This window comes from Camellia sinensis, chromosome 12 (assembly GCF_055761805.1).
Source record: "Camellia sinensis isolate YWXY chromosome 12, ASM5576180v1, whole genome shotgun sequence".
NCBI lineage: Eukaryota > Viridiplantae > Streptophyta > Magnoliopsida > Ericales > Theaceae > Camellia > Camellia sinensis.
In genome coordinates this window covers 36562724-36572623 of record NC_138972.1, presented here as the reverse complement: position 1 = coordinate 36572623, position 9900 = coordinate 36562724, and the positions used below count along the sequence as shown (strand labels likewise).

The following is a 9900-nucleotide window of genomic DNA, read 5'->3' as shown; positions in this document are numbered from 1 at the left end:
ACCCATTAATATATGGGACGTAGACACAATAATTGCGGGTCGGGTAAGTTCGGCCCATCCCATTGATGGTCCCTACTTAGCAACTTTATTGTGTTCTCAACTTTGTTCTCAAAGCTCCATTAGAGAGCTTGTATTGGGTAAACGTTATTATTTAGGTGCACCACTAATTAAGTTGGCATAGCAACCTTTAATTTAGGTGTCATTTTTTGTTTGATTACTATTACATAGAATCATAAACATTAGAGCAAATTACAGCGATAGTCCCTATAATTTACCTTTTTTATTTTGGTCCTTGTTGTTTCAATTTGTTCAATTTTGCCCCTTAATTTTACGGATCGTGTCATATTAGTCCAACAAATAACGGCGGTTAAGTTTGATGGACGGATAATCATATGTTGTTTCAATTTGGTCAATGTAATTTACAGGATGTGTCAATTTAGTCCCTGTTGATTTGACTTTCCTATAAACTGTAGGGACCAAATAGATACATCCTATAAACTACAGGGACCAAATTGAAACATCATTTGATTTTTCATCCATCAAACTTAACCGTTGTTATTTATTGGACTAATATAATACAATTCGTAAAATTAAGGGGCAAAACTGATCAAATTGAAACAACGGGGACCAAAATGAAAAAACGGATAAATTACAGGGACCATTTACATAATTTACCCTAAATACTATACTTTGATTTTGCCATTTTTAATTTGTCAAATTGTTAAAAGCTTAAAAATAGTTATATTTTTTACATTTCACTGTTAAAATATTAATATTGCTAATTTGTATAAGTTGTAACTTTTATATCTATAGATATTAGAGGGCTATTATACATCACCAAAATATTATACTGGAATTATTCACTTCCTAGTTGATCTTCTATTTAGCCTGGTTAGTTCCGTTATTTATTAAATAATATAAATCAAACACATATACATAATTTAGATTGCATTAATGTACTTAAGAAGTGAAATAAAGTGTTGAAAAAAATAATAATAATGAATAGCATTTCTTTAAGTTTTATATAGAATATTGTCCTTAAATTAGATTATTTAATTTGAATTACTAAAATATATAAGTATAAAATCATGGAAATTTTTATTCATTTATTCTTTAATTTGCATTACGGCTAGGGAGCGGCGTTTGCATTAAGAGTGCCTTTAGGCATGGTTCATTCACTAGTAAATTTATAAGTTTAAAATTAAGATCATTCTAGAATATACACCCCTGAAAATAATGTATAATATGCAAGTTATGACATTTGTGGTGCTGATTACCACAAATGTTATAAGAAAATCTTTTTCAGTCATAATTTTTTTTAAAAAAAATGAGTCATAACTAAACACATATAACTATGAGATGTTCGGGAGGTACCCAAGCACGCCCAACAGTTCAAACTCCTAATCTTCGATCTAGTCTCACAAGTACAATATGAAACATAAATGATAGTCCAAATCTAACAACTTTATAGAAAATTCATTTATTGTAAAATTTGCCAAAAATTGGCTACATCACCAAATCTAATAATCACCAATTAATCTTTTGAGAAAATTAGGAAATCCATGACTCGTGCCAAAGGTCATTGTTTGTGATGACCAAAGATGCCTTGGTTTGAAACCTTAGGTATGAGAAGGGAAGGTTATGAATTGAGTACTCTCACTCATCCAATCAAAAGATCAATCTCTACTAAACCATGATATGAGTCTTATGTACCATATATGCTCATATTCTGATTATTTATTAATGTTAACATTACTATGTGAAGCAATCAAGTATAGACTGTGTCATTCATTATGGAATGCTTTAATCTCATGCATTTTAAAAGAGTTTTGAAATATGTACAACTCAAGAGAAATTGAGCTCACGGGCATAAGAAACAATACTATTCTAAATTGAGTGGCACAACCTCCATCTACTAGCAATCATAAAGATATATCCGTTAAGCATGTAGCCGCATGGTAAAATGTTAGATATAATAAGAAAATATGCACAGGCAGGATGCTAAAGTTATAAATGCTTAACTAGTATTTACTTGCGTCCCCCAAAAGAATGAATCAGAATGTTAATAAAATATGCATGATCATATATTCGAAATTCTAATGCAATACATACACAAGAATGCAACTATAGATCCGGCTACTAAGTATATGACATGCGAGTCATCTTAAGGCATGAGGTTGCACATAAAATCACATAAAAAATGATAAGCCCATACATGTAAATGAGTTGAATCCAAATGCATAAAATATGTATACATGGCATAGATATGATAAAAAGAAAACATGATGATATCAACAACTATGGAAAGCGTGGAAATAAAAAAGATAGAAAAAAATAGGGGTTGGAAATTATTACATCAATCCTTTACGCTGAAAGGGATAAAAGATGTGGGGTAGGAAGTTATTACAATAATGAATTGATTCAACCACTAGAAGTTGAATCGAACAAATCATGTGACATAGAAAGAAAAACCGTAACAGGAACTATGCATACCCAAGACATCATTTGCCAAAAATTGCTCTTTATGCTCTGTTTTGCCTGGAAAAGTCATTTGGCCGGCCAAATGAATGATCTGACCAGATGAAATGATTTTTGGTTGGATCCTTTATCTGGACGGCCATACAACAAATTTGTAAAACCGTGCTTTTGGAGCGACAAAATCAAAATAGAACAAACAAAACATTTTCAAAGGATGCTCATCATTTCTACTCCTTCATCTCATAAAGATATTCAAGGAAGATGTTGATAGCCTCATCCAACAACCAACAATAGGAGATGCTATGTAATATACACAAAAGCTACTATGTACATGAATTGAAACTAAAAAGAAGATCAAGCCAAAGAAATAGATGGAAACCTGCATTCATCTCTTTCTGAATAAAGGTGAATTAATACCCAAATCCATGTTATTAATTGAAGAGAGTAGATTGCCACCATTTCTAAAGAGAAGCCTCATAAAGCTAAAGAAAGCTCTATGGGGCTTCTAAGAAAATAGGGGGGAAATAAAAGAAAACACATATAACACATCCAAAAAATAAAAAATAAAAAGTTTGAAGACTCATCTTCTTTGGTCATGGAATATGGATGTAAAGTCCATTCCCATGTTCAAAATTGGTTAAGAAAAGAGTTTTCAACACTATTTGATGAGTAAGCTCTTTGAGCTTCAAAGAAAAAAGGAGAGGAAGAGAGAGATAACAAAGGATCATTGTAGACGCGCCCGCGGAGGGGGACCTCGCTACTACAGTTCGGACTCGCGATTTTTGTTGTCGCGGTTCTTAATCTGAACCAAAGAGTCCAAATCTGGCAAATCGTTTTGAGAAACAGATTTTTGAAAAAGTAGTGCCAAACATGGACTGCTTTGCCAGATATAGAGTCGCCACCTAAATATTTTTTTAAAATGAGGAAATTTAGGAAACCCTGACTCGGTGCCGAAGGCCACATGTCCGTCATCACCGGAGTTGTCTCGGCTCGGGAGCTTGGGTACGATCGGGGAAGGTCAGCTATGAGCACCCCCTTTCGCCCGGTCCGGAGACCGGCCTCTACTAACCGTGATATTCTGTTTTGAAAACGTTTATGTGTTCTTATTCCGGTTATTGGCCTAGAATTACTATATTATGCGCGCAGCAAACAAGTATAGACTAGATTGTCTAATTTGGGAATAAACATTGTATATCCGTTTGCTTTGGAAATACTTTGGATTTTGCTACTCGCAAGTAGGCTAAAACACGGTTTTCAATGAGTTTTTCCAACTCAGACAATCCAACCTTCACCCACAGGCATTCAAACAGTTTAACACATAAGCATTTAACCGCATGGCAAGCATACTGTCATGTTAACATTCACACACATGCGGGATGCTAAAGCATAAATACTTATATCGTACTCCGTGCCAAAATAGTAAACTAGTTAGCAAACATGCGTGTCCTAGTTCATGTTAAATTGCCTAATTCAACACATACAGGATGCAATTAGATAGGCTCGGCTAATCTAAGCATGGCATATGAAATGCGATCAACTATCACATATTCAATTTTTTGAATTGAAGTACAAATGCAGTTAGCGTGATGTGCCGAGCCTGATGCATGTCAACAAATGCATGAATGCACGCATGCATAGCATAAGGTATGCTAAAATAAATGTGCCCTAATCTACCATCATAAGCAGGTAAATAAAAGGGAAGAAAGAAGTGGGGTTGGAAGACATACATCACACGCACGCACACTTATTACAAATATGCCCTCACTCGGAGGGACCAAAATAATAATACAAATTAATTAACTACGCAAGCTAATTAAATATTACAAATTGCTTAATTAATTAACAAATTAACTGAACTAAAGAAAAACAGTAAACCGCCTCGGGGCGAGGGCCAGATGCAACACATGCTCGGGACTGGCTCGGAATCGCACTGCCATGCATAGTTTGCCTCTGTTTTCCCTGCTCTGCTCCTCTGAAAATTGCCAAAGTCTCAGGGATGCCTCTCAGGACACTGGGGGATATCATCGGCTGAGCAGAATTTCCGCCGGCAGTAGAATTTAGTCACCGGCACAAAATAGATCCACCGGCCATCGATTGACTGCCGGTCGGCACTAAATACTGCCGGCCGGCAATAAATTTCTGCAGAACCTACAACTCACAGCAGCAGAGGGCAAAATCTTGCATGGCAATGCAATTCAAGCAATTTATGCACCTATCACATTCCTTATCATGTTAATGACTCAAAGGAGGATGTGCCCCGATTCTCGGACCACCAATCACGCATTTCCATGCATGATGGCCCAAAGAATCAAGTGTGCAACTTCAATTTCAAAATGCATGCAAACCAAATAAACACACAAGGGGGCCTAACCTCTATCATACTCATCTCAAGAGGCAAGGTGATGCATGCAAGATGCAATGCAACTTAGGCATACGAGCTAAGGATGTAACATGCCGATACAAGCAAACATGCAAGGTGATCATGAAAATAAGCAAAGGATGGTCTTAAACATGAATTAGGCAGCTCTAGTTAGGCCCAAAACAGTGGCCAAAATGCTAAGTGCACGGAGGCAAATGACATGCAAACATGCATAGATACATGGTCCAAGACTTAAGCATAATGAAGCCGCTTTTCGACGCATTTGAAAGGCACAAACATGGAAAGTTTTCATGCAAATTTCAGAGGTGATAGGTGATGCGAAACAGCCCCGAAACATAACGAAACAACACTCAACGCATGGAATGAATCCCGAAATGCAAAATTAGGCATATGAAATGGCTTACAGCTATACAAAGCATGCATAATATGGACATGGAGCATGAAGACAGAAGCAAGAAAGCCTTGAGACAAGCATTTTTACAGTTTATGACATGGCCAAACAGCAAGCAAAGATAGGGCTAAAATGGCATACAAAAACGGGGCTAACACATGGATTTCAAAGCAAGTAGCACATAGAGTATCCAAATAGTGTTGAGCCCTTCTTCAATCTTGAAGAAGGGCTCAAAATAAGCAACTTCACAGTTTATAACATGCCTCAAAACAGATCACACACAAGCCAAAAATATTATGCAAAATTATGGCATAAAGAGGGCTAATGAAGGAAGTGCTAGCTACTGTCCTCAAACAGCAAGAGGTCCTCAATCAAACATGAAGAGGACCTCAAAATATGATGATTTGAAGTTTGGGTCGGAGCCCAAAGATGTAACCACAAGGAGCTAAGATATAGGCCAAGAAAATGCACAAAAGAGGGAAAGTGGGACTCACCCTTGTAGAACCAATCTTTAGCAACCTTTGGACCGAGTTTGGGAGCTTTTAACCTCTGGAGGACAGCCTCAAGCTGCTGGAATGGGCGTTGGATGCCTTGTGCTATGAGTTGATGAAGAAATGGCCCAAGAACAAGGGTGTTTGATCACTCTTAACACACCCAAATGTAGAGAGAGAGGGAGATATAGAGAGAGAGGGTGATATATATGTTATATGTATGTATTAGGTCTGGTTTTTGCTGAACCAAAACAATGGAGGAGGATGGCTTCCTTATATAGGCAATCCTAAGCTTCTAAGACAAGCCTCAAAGGGTCAAAGGGGTTTAAAGGGGAGGTCAAGGCTTATTGGAGAAGCTTGGACAGCTGGTAGGCTTCTTGAGGAAGCCAAGATAAGGGGTCAAGGCTTCCTCAAGAAGCCTTGAGCAAAGGGTGCAAGAAAAGGGGCCAAAGGGTGTGCAAAGGGTGCAAAGTAGCCACATATATGCACGTGGAGTAGGGTTTGTGCATCCCAGCTGGCACAGCTGGCATGCACCATGCTTGAGGGATGAAAAAGGGGCATATCGGCCATGAAAGGAGGTCATTGGCAAAATAAATGGCCGGTCGGCACAATATATTGCCGACCTGCAATTTATACTGGTCGGTCGGATAAATATAGTGTCGGTGGATGGCCGGTAAGGTCAAAAAACATCCGGTTGGTGTTCAAATTGAAGCCCCGGAAGTTAGCTTTCCAATGGAACAAACCTTGCATTAAAATTCCTTCTGTGCAAAAAGTTATGCCCTTTTTCGTGAAGCCGCGCAGATTCGATCCAACCGGGATGATACCCAACTTCAACCAATCATATCTCCCCCACCCGGACTTGGCTTTAAGAGATTCTTTAGTGCCAAATGAAGCCCCGGAAGTAAGCTTTCCGACGGTGGTGGCCTCATAGATTAACTCCAAGTGTACAGACAGATGAGCCCGATTCAGCGAGGGCTGCTCAACTCGCTTCTACCTAGATCCATGCCGAACTTCTCCCAAACTAGTTTTCTCCTTTCCTTTCCTCTCTTCTTCAACTCCAAACCCCTAAACAAAGTGTTTTGAAGGATTTGCCTCTCTCCTTGCCGAAGAAACTAAACATTTGCCCTGCACACCTTTCTCCGCCAAGCAAAACATCAGTGGTGCCCAAGTCTTAAGGGCGGTCAAAAATGGGGTGTCTACAATCATCCAATGGATCCTATGAAATAACCACAAGCACTCATCAAGATTGAGCTGTGGATTGAATCACATGGATCAAAATACTTCAATGATGAAAAAGAGTAAGAAAATGTATAAAAGTAAAGAAACTACACTATCAAATAATTCTATTAGGGGGTGGCTAAGCCATCTACATACCATATCTAAAATATATGGAAGTAAGGATAAACTATACTATCTAACAATTCTATAGGGGGTAGCTGAGCCAACCACATCCCAAAGTTAAAAGGATTACATTGAAATAGAGAGAGATTATACTTTAACTCTACGGGGGGTGGCTGATCCATCCGCATCCCCAAAGAGGATCACATGGTAAGAACAACAAAGAAAACTATAGAAAAGAATAGAAAGAAGAGAGAAAGAGATGGGAAAAGTTCTAACTCTTACCTTTTAATGGAAGGAAGAGCTTTTGATTACCAAACTTGCTTCCAAACACCCTCAAGGTCCTTGGATATGGCTTGAATAATCAACAAGAACCTCAAGATCAAGTTTTGATGGTGTTTTAGGTGGTGTATGTATGAAGAAAAGAGATGGGAAGTTGAGAAAATGGAAGTGCAAGGGTGGTGTGATGCACAAGCTTTGGAAATTGCTCTCTAGGCCTTAAGAAAATTTCTCCACCCTTTGCAATGAATTGCCAACCCTTTAGAATGAGGTGAAGAGGTTGTATATATAGACTTTGAGGCAAAACTTGCGTTAGCAGTCAGGCAAGATAACTAAGATATTTATGTGAAACTTGCGTAGGAAGCTCTAAGATATTTGTGTGAAACTTGAATAGGAAGCTTTGAGATATTTGTGTGAAACTTGTATACGAAGCTCTGAAATATTTGTGTGAAGCTTGAGCAAGAATCCAATTTTCCCTAAAATGGTCTGTTTTCTGGACAAAACATTCGGTCAGCACATGTTTTAGCTGGCTAACCACTTTTTATTCGGCCGAAATTTGTTTGTATGGCCATAGGAAGAAGTGTACAGCCAAACCAAAACATGTGCAGCCATACTATTTTGAAATAAAAAAGAGGATTTTTCCAGAGAATTGTCCTCCTTTCCACTCATGTCTAATACTTGGATAGTTTGGCCAAAACAGGTATAAGGTTTTGATTTAAAGCTTGAACCCGGCTTTTCTGCTGAGGAATTCGTAAGATAGCACATTCCAACTTTCGTCATCGGGTGTTCAATAGCAAGTGCCCAAGTCTTAAGGTCAGTCGAATATAGGATGATGTCAGCAACAACCAAATACATTTTCAATTACAACTAAAATAATAATTATAATAAGTCAGTCATAATTAAGGCCACACTAAATCATGACTAAGTCATAATATTAATAAAGAAAATTTTTGAATAGTTCAATTTAAAGAAGGTATAAGGCATTAGGTCCAATGTAAAATTTTATTTGGTGATAAGATCATGCTAAAAATGTTACCGGAAAATTGGCCGAAAAAGTCACCTGCTGAGCGGCAGCGGTGACCAACAGTAGCAAGTAGTGGTGGTAAAGTAGAGAAATGTGTGATATTCAACAGATATGCTGTGGAATGAGTTACATGTGTCACATTTCAATAAATAAGTATTTTGGTGAATTTCAACAGAAAGGAAAATAGGCTTGGTGAATTTCAACATATAGACAAATTGGGTAATTTCAAAAGATATGATGATTTCAAGAGAGACATGTAGATTGATTTTAACAGATAATTATCTTTTTGGACAAATTGTATCCTTTTGATTCGAAGAGATTAGATCTTGGACTTAATAACTCAAAAGATTAAGAAATTGAGTTATGGCCCGAGTACTGTAATTAATACTAGAATAAATCATAATTAAATATCATAAATGTCACAAGTGAATGTAGAATTTCCCTTAAAATTATGAGTCTGTACGTCCTTCTCCAATTTGTGGTTTGCTGTCTTTGGAACTCTTTGATTTGACTTTTACTTATTAGTATTTTTAGGCTTAAATAGGAGCACATAGGCATACACATCAGGCCTCATAAATTCTAACCATGAACAACCTGGCCCTTTTGTGATCCATTGGATCACCTTATATCCTAATGAATATTGTAGAACCACAATGCCCTCTCTCCCTTTCACTAGCGGATGGTAACTGAATTACACATCTTAATTATAGTAACTGAATTTGTGATAGAGTAGATAACTGAATCAATTATGCATTGTGTATTTGACCATGAAGCTATTTTGAGAAGATAATGCAGTTATTGCATACTGACGTCATTTGTATTGTGAGGAAAAAATCACATACAAAAAAGCAAAGAGTTTAAAACATCAATTTGACCTTCTTACTTTATGTAATAATATAAATAGATAGATATATACTAGTATATTATCTGTGTTATGCACAAGATTTTATAATATAAAATGAATCATTATCGTTAAATTTGTAATGAGTCCTTCTTATCAAATGATTCTATATATAAACATCTTATGCGTTGATATTTATACCTGTTAACCATCCTTTGTCACTATTCACGCATCCCTGATCATCATTTCTCCCATTTTCATTGTTTCTCCTTTAACCACATCGACTCTTATTTAAAACACTTCGACTACGTGACCTCTCTACTTGTAACCTTCCTTCTCTACCTTTCCCACCAAGTTGACCTCTACCTCCACATGCAACCTCTCTTCTCTAATCCCACATTGCCTTCACCCTTTTTCTTATACTGCCAGATTGTTTAGCGCATCAAATTATAATTAATCATTAATTGACAATAAATTGGTTGAGCTAGTATTGATTCTCAAGTTAATTCAAACTCGACTCGTATAATGAAATTAGTTGTCGAGGTTATCAAAATAAAATTACATTTGTGAGAACAACAAATTTTCTTTCTCCATTTAAATCAATTTTTAGATTGCATGACCATTGCACATGTAGGTATGAGAAAATAAAAAGAAAAGAAGAATACATTCACCAAAAAG

General features: G+C 36.9%; 1 long non-coding RNA gene across 1 annotated transcript; it reads right to left on the bottom strand.

Moving 5' to 3' along the window:
• Positions 1 to 2310: 2310 nt before the first annotated feature.
• On the bottom strand, positions 2311 to 8188 carry LOC145804129 (uncharacterized). The gene is made up of 2 exons (XR_014345745.1): positions 7364 to 8188; positions 2311 to 2609 (listed from the first exon to the last, which is right to left on the bottom strand). It is a non-coding gene; the product is annotated as an uncharacterized LOC145804129 (long non-coding RNA).
• Positions 8189 to 9900: the final 1712 nt, after the last annotated feature.